This window comes from Limanda limanda, chromosome 8 (assembly GCF_963576545.1).
Source record: "Limanda limanda chromosome 8, fLimLim1.1, whole genome shotgun sequence".
In the NCBI taxonomy this organism is placed as follows: domain Eukaryota; kingdom Metazoa; phylum Chordata; class Actinopteri; order Pleuronectiformes; family Pleuronectidae; genus Limanda; species Limanda limanda.
Window position 1 is genome coordinate 20575508 of NC_083643.1, and position 13281 is coordinate 20588788.

Consider the following 13281-nt stretch of genomic DNA (forward strand, 5'->3'; position numbering starts at 1 on the left):
TGCAGATGTTTTAGACCACCCCTCTGCAAATCATCCTCTTCATCCTCTTCATCCCTTCGCAATGGCAGTATCGTAGCCTATGAGGTGATTATTGCTAGTTGAAAATTTTGACCTATTCCCGCCTTGACGACCTGAAATATAGTCGGCAAATGCAATTTTTGATGGTCTCTATAGAGTCTGAAAATATTGTGAAAAATACAATTGATTAACCAACTTGATGAGTTGTGCAGAATGTGACACGTGAATCTCTTTACAACACAATCCTAAAGTACATGAGTTAAATTACTTTCCAGTGTTGCCCAAGGTCACTGGGACGACATTGAAATAATTAGCCCCACCTACCAAACTAAGTACAATCACTTAAAATAATAAACCACATCAGTTTATACCACTTAAACAGCCATTTATCTCTATCTCAGTTAAATTGACCAGACTATTAATGAGCAAACACGACGAGGAACAACAGTATAACCAACATAACATAACTGGTTTCACTTACTTTGGGTTCCCAATATGCACTGACAAACCGTAGCACAGGGTTGTGCAGATGTTTTAGACCACCCCTCTGCAAATCATCCTCTTCATCCCTTCGCAGTGGCAGTATCGTAGCCTATGAGGTCAAACCGAGGCGTGATTATTGCTAGTTGAAAACTTTAACCAATTCCCGCCTTGACGACCTGAAATATAGTCGGCAATGGCAATTTTTGATGGTCTCTATAGAGGCTGAAAATATTGTGAAAAATACAATTGATTAACCAACTTGATGAGTTGTGCAGAATGTGACACGTGAATCTCTTTACAATACAATCCTAAAGTACATGAGTTAAATTACTTTCCAGTGTTGCCCAAGGTCACTGGGACGACATTGAAATAATTAGCCCCACCTACCAAACTAAGTACAATCACTTAAAATAATAAACCACATCAGTTTATCCCACTTAAACAGCCATTTATCTCTATCTCAGTTAAATTGACCAGACTATTAATGAGCAAACACGACGAGGAACAACAGTATAACCAACATAACATAACTGGTTTCACTTACTTTGGGTTCCCAATATGCACTGACAAACCGTAGCACAGGGTTGTGCAGATGTTTTAGACAATCCCTCTGCAAATCATCCTCTTCATCCCTTCGCAGTGGCAGTATCGTAGCCTGTGAGGTCAAACCGAGGCGTGATTATTGCTAGTTGAAAACTTTAACCAATTCCCGCCTTGACGACCTGTAATATAGTCGGCAATGGCAATTTTTGATGGTCTCTATAGAGGCTGAAAATTTTGTGAAAAATACAATTGATTTACCAACTTGATGAGTTTTGCAGAATGTGACACGTGAATCTCTGTACAATACAATCCTGAAGTACATGAGTTAAATTACTTTCCAGTGTTGCCCAAGGTCACTGGGACGACATTGAAATAATTAGCCCCACCTACCAAACTAAGTACAATCACTTAAAATAATAAACCACATCAGTTTATCCCACTTAAACAGCCATTTATCTCTATCTCAGTTAAATTGACCAGACTATTAATGAGCAAACACGACGAGGAGCAACAGTATAACCAACATAACATAACTGGTTTCACTTACTTTGGGTTCCCAATATGCACTGACAAACCGTAGCACTGGGTTGTGCAGATGTTTTAGACCACCCCTCTGCAAATCATCCTCTTCATCCCTTCGCAGTGGCAGTATCGTAGCCTATGAGGTCAAACCGAGGCGTGATTATTGCTAGTTGAAAACTTTAACCAATTCCCGCCTTGACGACCTGAAATATAGTCGGCAATGGCAATTTTTGATGGTCTCTATAGAGGCTGAAAATATGGTGAAAAATACAATTGATTAACCAACTTGATGAGTTGTGCAGAATGTGACACGTGAATCTCTTTACAATACAATCCTAAAGTACATGAGTTAAATTACTTTCCAGTGTTGCCCAAGGTCACTGGGACGACATTGAAATAATTAGCCCCACCGACCAAACTAAGTACAATCACTTAAAATAATAAACCACATCAGTTTATCCCACTTAAACAGCCATTTATCTCTATCTCAGTTAAATTGACCAGACTATTAATGAGCAAACACGACGAGGAGCAACAGTATAACCAACATAACATAACTGTTTTCACTTACTTTGGGTTCCCAATATGCACTGACAAACCGTAGCACAGGGTTGTGCAGATGTTTTAGACAATCCCTCTGCAAATCATCCTCTTCATCCCTTCGCAGTGACAGTATCGTAGCCTGTGAGGTCAAACCGAGGCGTGATTATTGCTAGTTGAAAACTTTAACCAATTCCCGCCTTGACGACCTGAAATATAGTCGGCAATGGCAATTTTTGATGGTCTCTATAGAGGCTGAAAATTTTGTGAAAAATACAATTGATTAACCAACTTGATGAGTTGTGCAGAATGTGACACGTGAATCTCTTTACAATACAATCCTAAAGTACATGAGTTAAATTACTTTCCAGTGTTGCCCAAGGTCACTGGGACGACATTGAAATAATTAGCCCCACCTACCAAACTAAGTACAATCACTTAAAATAATAAACCACATCAGTTTATCCCACTTAAACAGCCATTTATCTCTATCTCAGTTAAATTGACCAGACTATTAATGAGCAAACACGACGAGGAACAACAGTATAACCAACATAACATAACTGGTTTCACTTACTTTGGGTTCCCAATATGCACTGACAAACCGTAGCACAGGGTTGTGCAGATGTTTTAGACCACCCCTCTGCAAATCATCCTCTTCATCCCTTCGCAGTGGCAGTATCGTAGCCTATGAGGTCAAACCGAGGCATGATTATTGCTAGTTGAAAACTTTAACCAATTCCCGCCTTGACGACCTGAAATATAGTCGGCAATGGCAATTTTTGATGCTCTCTACAGAGGCTGAAAATATTGTGAAAAATACAATTGATTAACCAACTTGATGAGTTGTGCAGAATGTGACACGTGAATCTCTTTACAATACAATCCTAAAGTACATGAGTTAAATTACTTTCCAGTGTTGCCCAAGGTCACTGGGACGACATTGAAATAATTAGCCCCACCTACCAAACTAAGTACAATCACTTAAAATAATAAACCACATCAGTTTATCCCACTTAAACAGCCATTTATCTCTATCTCAGTTAAATTGACCAGACTATTAATGAGCAAACACGACGAGGAACAACAGTATAACCAACATAACATAACTGGTTTCACTTACTTTGGGTTCCCAATATGCACTGACAAACCGTAGCACAGGGTTGTGCAGATGTTTTAGACCACCCCTCTGCCAATCATCCTCTTCATCCCTTCGCAGTGGCAGTATCGTAGCCTATGAGGTCAAAACTGAGGCGTGATTATTGCTAGTTGAAAACTTTAACCAATTCCCGCCTTGACGACCTGAAATATAGTCGGCAATGGCAATTTTTGATGGTCTCTATAGAGGCTGAAAATATGGTGAAAAATACAATTGATTAACCAACTTGTTGAGTTGTGCAGGATGTGACACGTGAATCTCTTTACAATACAATCCTGAAGTACATGAGTTAAATTACTTTCCAGTGTTGCCCAAGGTCACTGGGACGACATTGAAATAATTAGCCCCACCTACCAAACTAAGTACAATCACTTAAAATAATAAACCACATCAGTTTATCCCACTTAAACAGCCATTTATCTCTATCTCAGTTAAATTGACCAGACTATTAATGAGCAAACACGACGAGGAGCAACAGTATAACCAACATAACATAACTGGTTTCACTTACTTTGGGTTCCCAATATGCACTGACAAACCGTAGCACAGGGTTGTGCAGATGTTTTAGACCACCCCTCTGCAAATCATCCTCTTCATCCCTTCGCAGTGGCAGTATCGTGGCCTATGAGGTCAAACCGAGGCATGATTTTTGCTAGTTGAAAACTTTAACCAATTCCCGCCTTGACGACCTGAAATATAGTCGGCAATGACAATTTTTGATGCTCTCTACAGAGGCTGAAAATATTGTGAAAAATACAATTGATTAACCAACTTGATGAGTTGTGCAGAATGTGACACGTGAATCTCTTTACAATACAATCCTAAAGTACATGAGTTAAATTACTTTCCAGTGTTGCCCAAGGTCACTGGGACGACATTGAAATAATTAGCCCCACCTACCAAACTAAGTACAATCACTTAAAATAATAAACCACATCAGTTTATCCCACTTAAACAGCCATTTATCTCTATCTCAGTTAAATTGACCAGACTATTAATGAGCAAACACGACGAGGAGCAACAGTATAACCAACATAACATAACTGGTTTCACTTACTTTGGGTTCCCAATATGCACTGACAAACCGTAGCACAGGGTTGTGCAGATGTTTTAGACCACCCCTCTGCAAATCATCCTCTTCATCCCTTCGCAGTGGCAGTATCGTAGCCTATGAGGTCAAACCGAGGCGTGATTATTGCTAGTTGAAAACTTTAACCAATTCCCGCCTTGACGACCTGAAATATAGTCGGCAATGGCAATTTTTGATGGTCTCTATAGAGGCTGAAAATATTGTGAAAAATACAATTGATTAACCAACTTGATGAGTTGTGCAGAATGTGACACGTGAATCTCTTTACAATACAATCCTAAAGTACATGAGTTAAATTACTTTCCAGTGTTGCCCAAGGTCACTGGGACGACATTGAAATAATTAGCCCCACCTACCAAACTAAGTACAATCACTTAAAATAATAAACCACATCAGTTTATCCCACTTAAACAGCCATTTATCTCTATCTCAGTTAAATTGACCAGACTATTAATGAGCAAACACGACGAGGAACAACAGTATAACCAACATAACATAACTGGTTTCACTTACTTTGGGTTCCCAATATGCACTGACAAACCGTAGCACAGGGTTGTGCAGATGTTTTAGACCACCCCTCTGCAAATCATCCTCTTCATCCTCTTCATCCCTTCGCAATGGCAGTATCGTAGCCTATGAGGTGATTATTGCTAGTTGAAAATTTTGACCTATTCCCGCCTTGACGACCTGAAATATAGTCGGCAAATGCAATTTTTGATGGTCTCTATAGAGTCTGAAAATATTGTGAAAAATACAATTGATTAACCAACTTGATGAGTTGTGCAGAATGTGACACGTGAATCTCTTTACAACACAATCCTAAAGTACATGAGTTAAATTACTTTCCAGTGTTGCCCAAGGTCACTGGGACGACATTGAAATAATTAGCCCCACCTACCAAACTAAGTACAATCACTTAAAATAATAAACCACATCAGTTTATACCACTTAAACAGCCATTTATCTCTATCTCAGTTAAATTGACCAGACTATTAATGAGCAAACACGACGAGGAACAACAGTATAACCAACATAACATAACTGGTTTCACTTACTTTGGGTTCCCAATATGCACTGACAAACCGTAGCACAGGGTTGTGCAGATGTTTTAGACCACCCCTCTGCAAATCATCCTCTTCATCCCTTCGCAGTGGCAGTATCGTAGCCTATGAGGTCAAACCGAGGCGTGATTATTGCTAGTTGAAAACTTTAACCAATTCCCGCCTTGACGACCTGAAATATAGTCGGCAATGGCAATTTTTGATGGTCTCTATAGAGGCTGAAAATATTGTGAAAAATACAATTGATTAACCAACTTGATGAGTTGTGCAGAATGTGACACGTGAATCTCTTTACAATACAATCCTAAAGTACATGAGTTAAATTACTTTCCAGTGTTGCCCAAGGTCACTGGGACGACATTGAAATAATTAGCCCCACCTACCAAACTAAGTACAATCACTTAAAATAATAAACCACATCAGTTTATCCCACTTAAACAGCCATTTATCTCTATCTCAGTTAAATTGACCAGACTATTAATGAGCAAACACGACGAGGAACAACAGTATAACCAACATAACATAACTGGTTTCACTTACTTTGGGTTCCCAATATGCACTGACAAACCGTAGCACAGGGTTGTGCAGATGTTTTAGACAATCCCTCTGCAAATCATCCTCTTCATCCCTTCGCAGTGGCAGTATCGTAGCCTGTGAGGTCAAACCGAGGCGTGATTATTGCTAGTTGAAAACTTTAACCAATTCCCGCCTTGACGACCTGTAATATAGTCGGCAATGGCAATTTTTGATGGTCTCTATAGAGGCTGAAAATTTTGTGAAAAATACAATTGATTTACCAACTTGATGAGTTTTGCAGAATGTGACACGTGAATCTCTGTACAATACAATCCTGAAGTACATGAGTTAAATTACTTTCCAGTGTTGCCCAAGGTCACTGGGACGACATTGAAATAATTAGCCCCACCTACCAAACTAAGTACAATCACTTAAAATAATAAACCACATCAGTTTATCCCACTTAAACAGCCATTTATCTCTATCTCAGTTAAATTGACCAGACTATTAATGAGCAAACACGACGAGGAGCAACAGTATAACCAACATAACATAACTGGTTTCACTTACTTTGGGTTCCCAATATGCACTGACAAACCGTAGCACTGGGTTGTGCAGATGTTTTAGACCACCCCTCTGCAAATCATCCTCTTCATCCCTTCGCAGTGGCAGTATCGTAGCCTATGAGGTCAAACCGAGGCGTGATTATTGCTAGTTGAAAACTTTAACCAATTCCCGCCTTGACGACCTGAAATATAGTCGGCAATGGCAATTTTTGATGGTCTCTATAGAGGCTGAAAATATGGTGAAAAATACAATTGATTAACCAACTTGATGAGTTGTGCAGAATGTGACACGTGAATCTCTTTACAATACAATCCTAAAGTACATGAGTTAAATTACTTTCCAGTGTTGCCCAAGGTCACTGGGACGACATTGAAATAATTAGCCCCACCTACCAAACTAAGTACAATCACTTAAAATAATAAACCACATCAGTTTATCCCACTTAAACAGCCATTTATCTCTATCTCAGTTAAATTGACCAGACTATTAATGAGCAAACACGACGAGGAGCAACAGTATAACCAACATAACATAACTGTTTTCACTTACTTTGGGTTCCCAATATGCACTGACAAACCGTAGCACAGGGTTGTGCAGATGTTTTAGACAATCCCTCTGCAAATCATCCTCTTCATCCCTTCGCAGTGACAGTATCGTAGCCTGTGAGGTCAAACCGAGGCGTGATTATTGCTAGTTGAAAACTTTAACCAATTCCCGCCTTGACGACCTGAAATATAGTCGGCAATGGCAATTTTTGATGGTCTCTATAGAGGCTGAAAATTTTGTGAAAAATACAATTGATTAACCAACTTGATGAGTTGTGCAGAATGTGACACGTGAATCTCTTTACAATACAATCCTAAAGTACATGAGTTAAATTACTTTCCAGTGTTGCCCAAGGTCACTGGGACGACATTGAAATAATTAGCCCCACCTACCAAACTAAGTACAATCACTTAAAATAATAAACCACATCAGTTTATCCCACTTAAACAGCCATTTATCTCTATCTCAGTTAAATTGACCAGACTATTAATGAGCAAACACGACGAGGAACAACAGTATAACCAACATAACATAACTGGTTTCACTTACTTTGGGTTCCCAATATGCACTGACAAACCGTAGCACAGGGTTGTGCAGATGTTTTAGACCACCCCTCTGCAAATCATCCTCTTCATCCCTTCGCAGTGGCAGTATCGTAGCCTATGAGGTCAAACCGAGGCATGATTATTGCTAGTTGAAAACTTTAACCAATTCCCGCCTTGACGACCTGAAATATAGTCGGCAATGGCAATTTTTGATGCTCTCTACAGAGGCTGAAAATATTGTGAAAAATACAATTGATTAACCAACTTGATGAGTTGTGCAGAATGTGACACGTGAATCTCTTTACAATACAATCCTAAAGTACATGAGTTAAATTACTTTCCAGTGTTGCCCAAGGTCACTGGGACGACATTGAAATAATTAGCCCCACCTACCAAACTAAGTACAATCACTTAAAATAATAAACCACATCAGTTTATCCCACTTAAACAGCCATTTATCTCTATCTCAGTTAAATTGACCAGACTATTAATGAGCAAACACGACGAGGAACAACAGTATAACCAACATAACATAACTGGTTTCACTTACTTTGGGTTCCCAATATGCACTGACAAACCGTAGCACAGGGTTGTGCAGATGTTTTAGACCACCCCTCTGCCAATCATCCTCTTCATCCCTTCGCAGTGGCAGTATCGTAGCCTATGAGGTCAAAACTGAGGCGTGATTATTGCTAGTTGAAAACTTTAACCAATTCCCGCCTTGACGACCTGAAATATAGTCGGCAATGGCAATTTTTGATGGTCTCTATAGAGGCTGAAAATATGGTGAAAAATACAATTGATTAACCAACTTGTTGAGTTGTGCAGGATGTGACACGTGAATCTCTTTACAATACAATCCTGAAGTACATGAGTTAAATTACTTTCCAGTGTTGCCCAAGGTCACTGGGACGACATTGAAATAATTAGCCCCACCTACCAAACTAAGTACAATCACTTAAAATAATAAACCACATCAGTTTATCCCACTTAAACAGCCATTTATCTCTATCTCAGTTAAATTGACCAGACTATTAATGAGCAAACACGACGAGGAGCAACAGTATAACCAACATAACATAACTGGTTTCACTTACTTTGGGTTCCCAATATGCACTGACAAACCGTAGCACAGGGTTGTGCAGATGTTTTAGACCACCCCTCTGCAAATCATCCTCTTCATCCCTTCGCAGTGGCAGTATCGTGGCCTATGAGGTCAAACCGAGGCATGATTATTGCTAGTTGAAAACTTTAACCAATTCCCGCCTTGACGACCTGAAATATAGTCGGCAATGACAATTTTTGATGCTCTCTACAGAGGCTGAAAATATTGTGAAAAATACAATTGATTAACCAACTTGATGAGTTGTGCAGAATGTGACACGTGAATCTCTTTACAATACAATCCTAAAGTACATGAGTTAAATTACTTTCCAGTGTTGCCCAAGGTCACTGGGACGACATTGAAATAATTAGCCCCACCTACCAAACTAAGTACAATCACTTAAAATAATAAACCACATCAGTTTATCCCACTTAAACAGCCATTTATCTCTATCTCAGTTAAATTGACCAGACTATTAATGAGCAAACACGACGAGGAACAACAGTATAACCAACATAACATAACTGGTTTCACTTACTTTGGGTTCCCAATATGCACTGACAAACCGTAGCACAGGGTTGTGCAGATGTTTTAGACCACCCCTCTGCCAATCATCCTCTTCATCCCTTCGCAGTGGCAGTATCGTAGCCTATGAGGTCAAAACTGAGGCGTGATTATTGCTAGTTGAAAACTTTAACCAATTCCCGCCTTGACGACCTGAAATATAGTCGGCAATGGCAATTTTTGATGGTCTCTATAGAGGCTGAAAATATGGTGAAAAATACAATTGATTAACCAACTTGTTGAGTTGTGCAGGATGTGACACGTGAATCTCTTTACAATACAATCCTAAAGTACATGAGTTAAATTACTTTCCAGTGTTGCCCAAGGTCACTGGGACGACATTGCAATAATTAGCCCCACCTACCAAACTAAGTACAATCACTTAAAATAATAAACCACATCAGTTTATCCCACTTAAACAGCCATTTATCTCTATCTCAGTTAAATTGACCAGACTATTAATGAGCAAACACGACGAGGAGCAACAGTATAACCAACATAACATAACTGGTTTCACTTACTTTGGGTTCCCAATATGCACTGACAAACCGTAGCACAGGGTTGTGCAGATGTTTTAGACCACCCCTCTGCAAATCATCCTCTTCATCCCTTCGCAGTGACAGTATCGTAGCCAATGAGGTCAAACCGAGGCGTAATTATTGCTAGTTGAAAACTTTAACCAATTCCCGCCCTGACGACCTGAAATATAGTCGGCAATGGCAATTTTTGATGGTCTCTATAGAGGCTGAAAATTTTGTGAAAAATACAATTGATTAACCAACTTGATGAGTTTTGCAGAATGTGACACGTGAATCTCTTTACAATACAATCCTAAAGTACATGAGTTAAATTACTTTCCAGTGTTGCCCAAGGTCACTGGGACGACATTGAAATAATTAGCCCCACCTACCAAACTAAGTACAATCACTTAAAATAATAAACCACATCAGTTTATCCCACTTAAACAGCCATTTATCTCTATCTCAGTTAAATTGACCAGACTATTAATGAGCAAACACGACGAGGAACAACAGTATAACCAACATAACATAACTGGTTTCACTTACTTTGGGTTCCCAATATGCACTGACAAACCGTAGCACAGGGTTGTGCAGATGTTTTAGACCACCCCTCTGCAAATCATCCTCTTCATCCTTTCGCAGTGGCAGTATCGCAGCTTATGAGGTCAAACCGAGGCGTGATTATTGCTAGTTGAAAACTTTAACCAATTCCCGCCTTGACGACCTGTAATATAGTCGGCAATGGCAATTTTTGATGGTCTCTATAGAGGCTGAAAATATTGTGAAAAATACAATTGATTAACCAACTTGATGAGTTTTGCAGAATGTGACACGTGAATCTCTTTACAATACAATCCTAAAGTACATGAGTTAAATTACTTTCCAGTGTTGCCCAAGGTCACTGGGACGACATTGAAATAATTAGCCCCACCTACCAAACTAAGTACAATCACTTAAAATAATAAACCACATCAGTTTATCCCACTTAAACAGCCATTTATCTCTATCTCAGTTAAATTGACCAGACTATTAATGAGCAAACACGACGAGGAACAACAGTATAACCAACATAACATAACTGGTTTCACTTACTTTGGGTTCCCAATATGCACTGACAAACCGTAGCACAGGGTTGTGCAGATGTTTTAGACAATCCCTCTGCAAATCATCCTCTTCATCCTTTCGCAGTGGCAGTATCGCAGCTTATGAGGTCAAACCGAGGCGTGATTATTGCTAGTTGAAAACTTTAACCAATTCCCGCCTTGACGACCTGAAATATAGTCGGCAATGGCAATTTTTGATGGTCTCTATAGAGGCTGAAAATATTGTGAAAAATACAATTGATTAACCAACTTGATGAGTTGTGCAGAATGTGACACGTGAATCTCTTTACAATACAATCCTAAAGTACATGAGTTAAATTACTTTCCAGTGTTGCCCAAGGTCACTGGGACGACATTGAAATAATTAGCCCCACCTACCAAACTAAGTACAATCACTTAAAATAATAAACCACATCAGTTTATCCCACTTAAACAGCCATTTATCTCTATCTCAGTTAAATTGACCAGACTATTAATGAGCAAACACGACGAGGAACAACAGTATAACCAACATAACATAACTGGTTTCACTTACTTTGGGTTCCCAATATGCACTGACAAACCGTAGCACTGGGTTGTGCAGATGTTTTAGACCACCCCTCTGCAAATCATCCTCTTCATCCCTTCGCAGTGGCAGTATCGTAGCCTATGAGGTCAAACCGAGGCGTGATTATTGCTAGTTGAAAACTTTAACCAATTCCCGCCTTGACGACCTGAAATATAGTCGGCAATGGCAATTTTTGATGGTCTCTATAGAGGCTGAAAATATGGTGAAAAATACAATTGATTAACCAACTTGATGAGTTGTGCAGAATGTGACACGTGAATCTCTTTACAATACAATCCTAAAGTACATGAGTTAAATTACTTTCCAGTGTTGCCCAAGGTCACTGGGACGACATTGAAATAATTAGCCCCACCTACCAAACTAAGTACAATCACTTAAAATAATAAACCACATCAGTTTATCCCACTTAAACAGCCATTTATCTCTATCTCAGTTAAATTGACCAGACTATTAATGAGCAAACACGACGAGGAGCAACAGTATAACCAACATAACATAACTGTTTTCACTTACTTTGGGTTCCCAATATGCACTGACAAACCGTAGCACAGGGTTGTGCAGATGTTTTAGACAATCCCTCTGCAAATCATCCTCTTCATCCCTTCGCAGTGACAGTATCGTAGCCTGTGAGGTCAAACCGAGGCGTGATTATTGCTAGTTGAAAACTTTAACCAATTCCCGCCTTGACGACCTGAAATATAGTCGGCAATGGCAATTTTTGATGGTCTCTATAGAGGCTGAAAATTTTGTGAAAAATACAATTGATTAACCAACTTGATGAGTTGTGCAGAATGTGACACGTGAATCTCTTTACAATACAATCCTAAAGTACATGAGTTAAATTACTTTCCAGTGTTGCCCAAGGTCACTGGGACGACATTGAAATAATTAGCCCCACCTACCAAACTAAGTACAATCACTTAAAATAATAAACCACATCAGTTTATCCCACTTAAACAGCCATTTATCTCTATCTCAGTTAAATTGACCAGACTATTAATGAGCAAACACGACGAGGAACAACAGTATAACCAACATAACATAACTGGTTTCACTTACTTTGGGTTCCCAATATGCACTGACAAACCGTAGCACAGGGTTGTGCAGATGTTTTAGACCACCCCTCTGCAAATCATCCTCTTCATCCCTTCGCAGTGGCAGTATCGTAGCCTATGAGGTCAAACCGAGGCATGATTATTGCTAGTTGAAAACTTTAACCAATTCCCGCCTTGACGACCTGAAATATAGTCGGCAATGGCAATTTTTGATGCTCTCTACAGAGGCTGAAAATATTGTGAAAAATACAATTGATTAACCAACTTGATGAGTTGTGCAGAATGTGACACGTGAATCTCTTTACAATACAATCCTAAAGTACATGAGTTAAATTACTTTCCAGTGTTGCCCAAGGTCACTGGGACGACATTGAAATAATTAGCCCCACCTACCAAACTAAGTACAATCACTTAAAATAATAAACCACATCAGTTTATCCCACTTAAACAGCCATTTATCTCTATCTCAGTTAAATTGACCAGACTATTAATGAGCAAACACGACGAGGAACAACAGTATAACCAACATAACATAACTGGTTTCACTTACTTTGGGTTCCCAATATGCACTGACAAACCGTAGCACAGGGTTGTGCAGATGTTTTAGACCACCCCTCTGCCAATCATCCTCTTCATCCCTTCGCAGTGGCAGTATCGTAGCCTATGAGGTCAAAACTGAGGCGTGATTATTGCTAGTTGAAAACTTTAACCAATTCCCGCCTTGACGACCTGAAATATAGTCGGCAATGGCAATTTTTGATGGTCTCTATAGAGG

The 13281-nt window shown here is 39.4% G+C and overlaps 23 non-coding genes and 2 pseudogenes across 23 annotated transcripts; all 25 read left to right on the forward strand.

Annotated features, from left to right (window-relative positions):
• The first annotated feature begins 50 nt into the window (after window positions 1-50).
• LOC133009921 (U4 spliceosomal RNA) lies at window positions 51-177 on the forward strand (annotated as a pseudogene).
• Window positions 178-583: 406 nt separating this feature from the next.
• Window positions 584-723, forward strand: LOC133009962 (U4 spliceosomal RNA). Its single transcript, XR_009680658.1, has one exon. It is a non-coding gene; the product is annotated as a U4 spliceosomal RNA (small nuclear RNA).
• A 406-nt stretch (window positions 724-1129) lies between these two features.
• LOC133009916 (U4 spliceosomal RNA) lies at window positions 1130-1269 on the forward strand. The gene has a single exon (XR_009680616.1). It is a non-coding gene; the product is annotated as a U4 spliceosomal RNA (small nuclear RNA).
• A 406-nt stretch (window positions 1270-1675) lies between these two features.
• LOC133009963 (U4 spliceosomal RNA) lies at window positions 1676-1815 on the forward strand. Its single transcript, XR_009680659.1, has one exon. It is a non-coding gene; the product is annotated as a U4 spliceosomal RNA (small nuclear RNA).
• Window positions 1816-2221: 406 nt separating this feature from the next.
• LOC133009885 (U4 spliceosomal RNA) lies at window positions 2222-2361 on the forward strand. The gene has a single exon (XR_009680587.1). It is a non-coding gene; the product is annotated as a U4 spliceosomal RNA (small nuclear RNA).
• A 406-nt stretch (window positions 2362-2767) lies between these two features.
• On the forward strand, window positions 2768-2907 carry LOC133009954 (U4 spliceosomal RNA). Its single transcript, XR_009680650.1, has one exon. It is a non-coding gene; the product is annotated as a U4 spliceosomal RNA (small nuclear RNA).
• A 406-nt stretch (window positions 2908-3313) lies between these two features.
• On the forward strand, window positions 3314-3454 carry LOC133009864 (U4 spliceosomal RNA). The gene has a single exon (XR_009680568.1). It is a non-coding gene; the product is annotated as a U4 spliceosomal RNA (small nuclear RNA).
• Window positions 3455-3860: 406 nt separating this feature from the next.
• LOC133009902 (U4 spliceosomal RNA) lies at window positions 3861-4000 on the forward strand. The gene has a single exon (XR_009680603.1). It is a non-coding gene; the product is annotated as a U4 spliceosomal RNA (small nuclear RNA).
• Window positions 4001-4406: 406 nt separating this feature from the next.
• On the forward strand, window positions 4407-4546 carry LOC133009964 (U4 spliceosomal RNA). The gene has a single exon (XR_009680660.1). It is a non-coding gene; the product is annotated as a U4 spliceosomal RNA (small nuclear RNA).
• A 415-nt stretch (window positions 4547-4961) lies between these two features.
• Window positions 4962-5088, forward strand: LOC133009922 (U4 spliceosomal RNA; annotated as a pseudogene).
• Window positions 5089-5494: 406 nt separating this feature from the next.
• LOC133009965 (U4 spliceosomal RNA) lies at window positions 5495-5634 on the forward strand. Its single transcript, XR_009680661.1, has one exon. It is a non-coding gene; the product is annotated as a U4 spliceosomal RNA (small nuclear RNA).
• A 406-nt stretch (window positions 5635-6040) lies between these two features.
• LOC133009927 (U4 spliceosomal RNA) lies at window positions 6041-6180 on the forward strand. Its single transcript, XR_009680625.1, has one exon. It is a non-coding gene; the product is annotated as a U4 spliceosomal RNA (small nuclear RNA).
• Window positions 6181-6586: 406 nt separating this feature from the next.
• On the forward strand, window positions 6587-6726 carry LOC133009966 (U4 spliceosomal RNA). Its single transcript, XR_009680662.1, has one exon. It is a non-coding gene; the product is annotated as a U4 spliceosomal RNA (small nuclear RNA).
• Window positions 6727-7132: 406 nt separating this feature from the next.
• Window positions 7133-7272, forward strand: LOC133009886 (U4 spliceosomal RNA). Its single transcript, XR_009680588.1, has one exon. It is a non-coding gene; the product is annotated as a U4 spliceosomal RNA (small nuclear RNA).
• Window positions 7273-7678: 406 nt separating this feature from the next.
• Window positions 7679-7818, forward strand: LOC133009955 (U4 spliceosomal RNA). Its single transcript, XR_009680651.1, has one exon. It is a non-coding gene; the product is annotated as a U4 spliceosomal RNA (small nuclear RNA).
• Window positions 7819-8224: 406 nt separating this feature from the next.
• Window positions 8225-8365, forward strand: LOC133009865 (U4 spliceosomal RNA). The gene has a single exon (XR_009680569.1). It is a non-coding gene; the product is annotated as a U4 spliceosomal RNA (small nuclear RNA).
• A 406-nt stretch (window positions 8366-8771) lies between these two features.
• On the forward strand, window positions 8772-8911 carry LOC133009900 (U4 spliceosomal RNA). Its single transcript, XR_009680601.1, has one exon. It is a non-coding gene; the product is annotated as a U4 spliceosomal RNA (small nuclear RNA).
• Window positions 8912-9317: 406 nt separating this feature from the next.
• Window positions 9318-9458, forward strand: LOC133009866 (U4 spliceosomal RNA). Its single transcript, XR_009680570.1, has one exon. It is a non-coding gene; the product is annotated as a U4 spliceosomal RNA (small nuclear RNA).
• Window positions 9459-9864: 406 nt separating this feature from the next.
• LOC133009913 (U4 spliceosomal RNA) lies at window positions 9865-10004 on the forward strand. The gene has a single exon (XR_009680613.1). It is a non-coding gene; the product is annotated as a U4 spliceosomal RNA (small nuclear RNA).
• A 406-nt stretch (window positions 10005-10410) lies between these two features.
• Window positions 10411-10550, forward strand: LOC133009880 (U4 spliceosomal RNA). The gene has a single exon (XR_009680583.1). It is a non-coding gene; the product is annotated as a U4 spliceosomal RNA (small nuclear RNA).
• Window positions 10551-10956: 406 nt separating this feature from the next.
• LOC133009943 (U4 spliceosomal RNA) lies at window positions 10957-11096 on the forward strand. Its single transcript, XR_009680640.1, has one exon. It is a non-coding gene; the product is annotated as a U4 spliceosomal RNA (small nuclear RNA).
• Window positions 11097-11502: 406 nt separating this feature from the next.
• On the forward strand, window positions 11503-11642 carry LOC133009967 (U4 spliceosomal RNA). The gene has a single exon (XR_009680663.1). It is a non-coding gene; the product is annotated as a U4 spliceosomal RNA (small nuclear RNA).
• A 406-nt stretch (window positions 11643-12048) lies between these two features.
• On the forward strand, window positions 12049-12188 carry LOC133009887 (U4 spliceosomal RNA). The gene has a single exon (XR_009680589.1). It is a non-coding gene; the product is annotated as a U4 spliceosomal RNA (small nuclear RNA).
• A 406-nt stretch (window positions 12189-12594) lies between these two features.
• On the forward strand, window positions 12595-12734 carry LOC133009956 (U4 spliceosomal RNA). The gene has a single exon (XR_009680652.1). It is a non-coding gene; the product is annotated as a U4 spliceosomal RNA (small nuclear RNA).
• A 406-nt stretch (window positions 12735-13140) lies between these two features.
• On the forward strand, window positions 13141-13281 carry LOC133009867 (U4 spliceosomal RNA). The gene has a single exon (XR_009680571.1). It is a non-coding gene; the product is annotated as a U4 spliceosomal RNA (small nuclear RNA).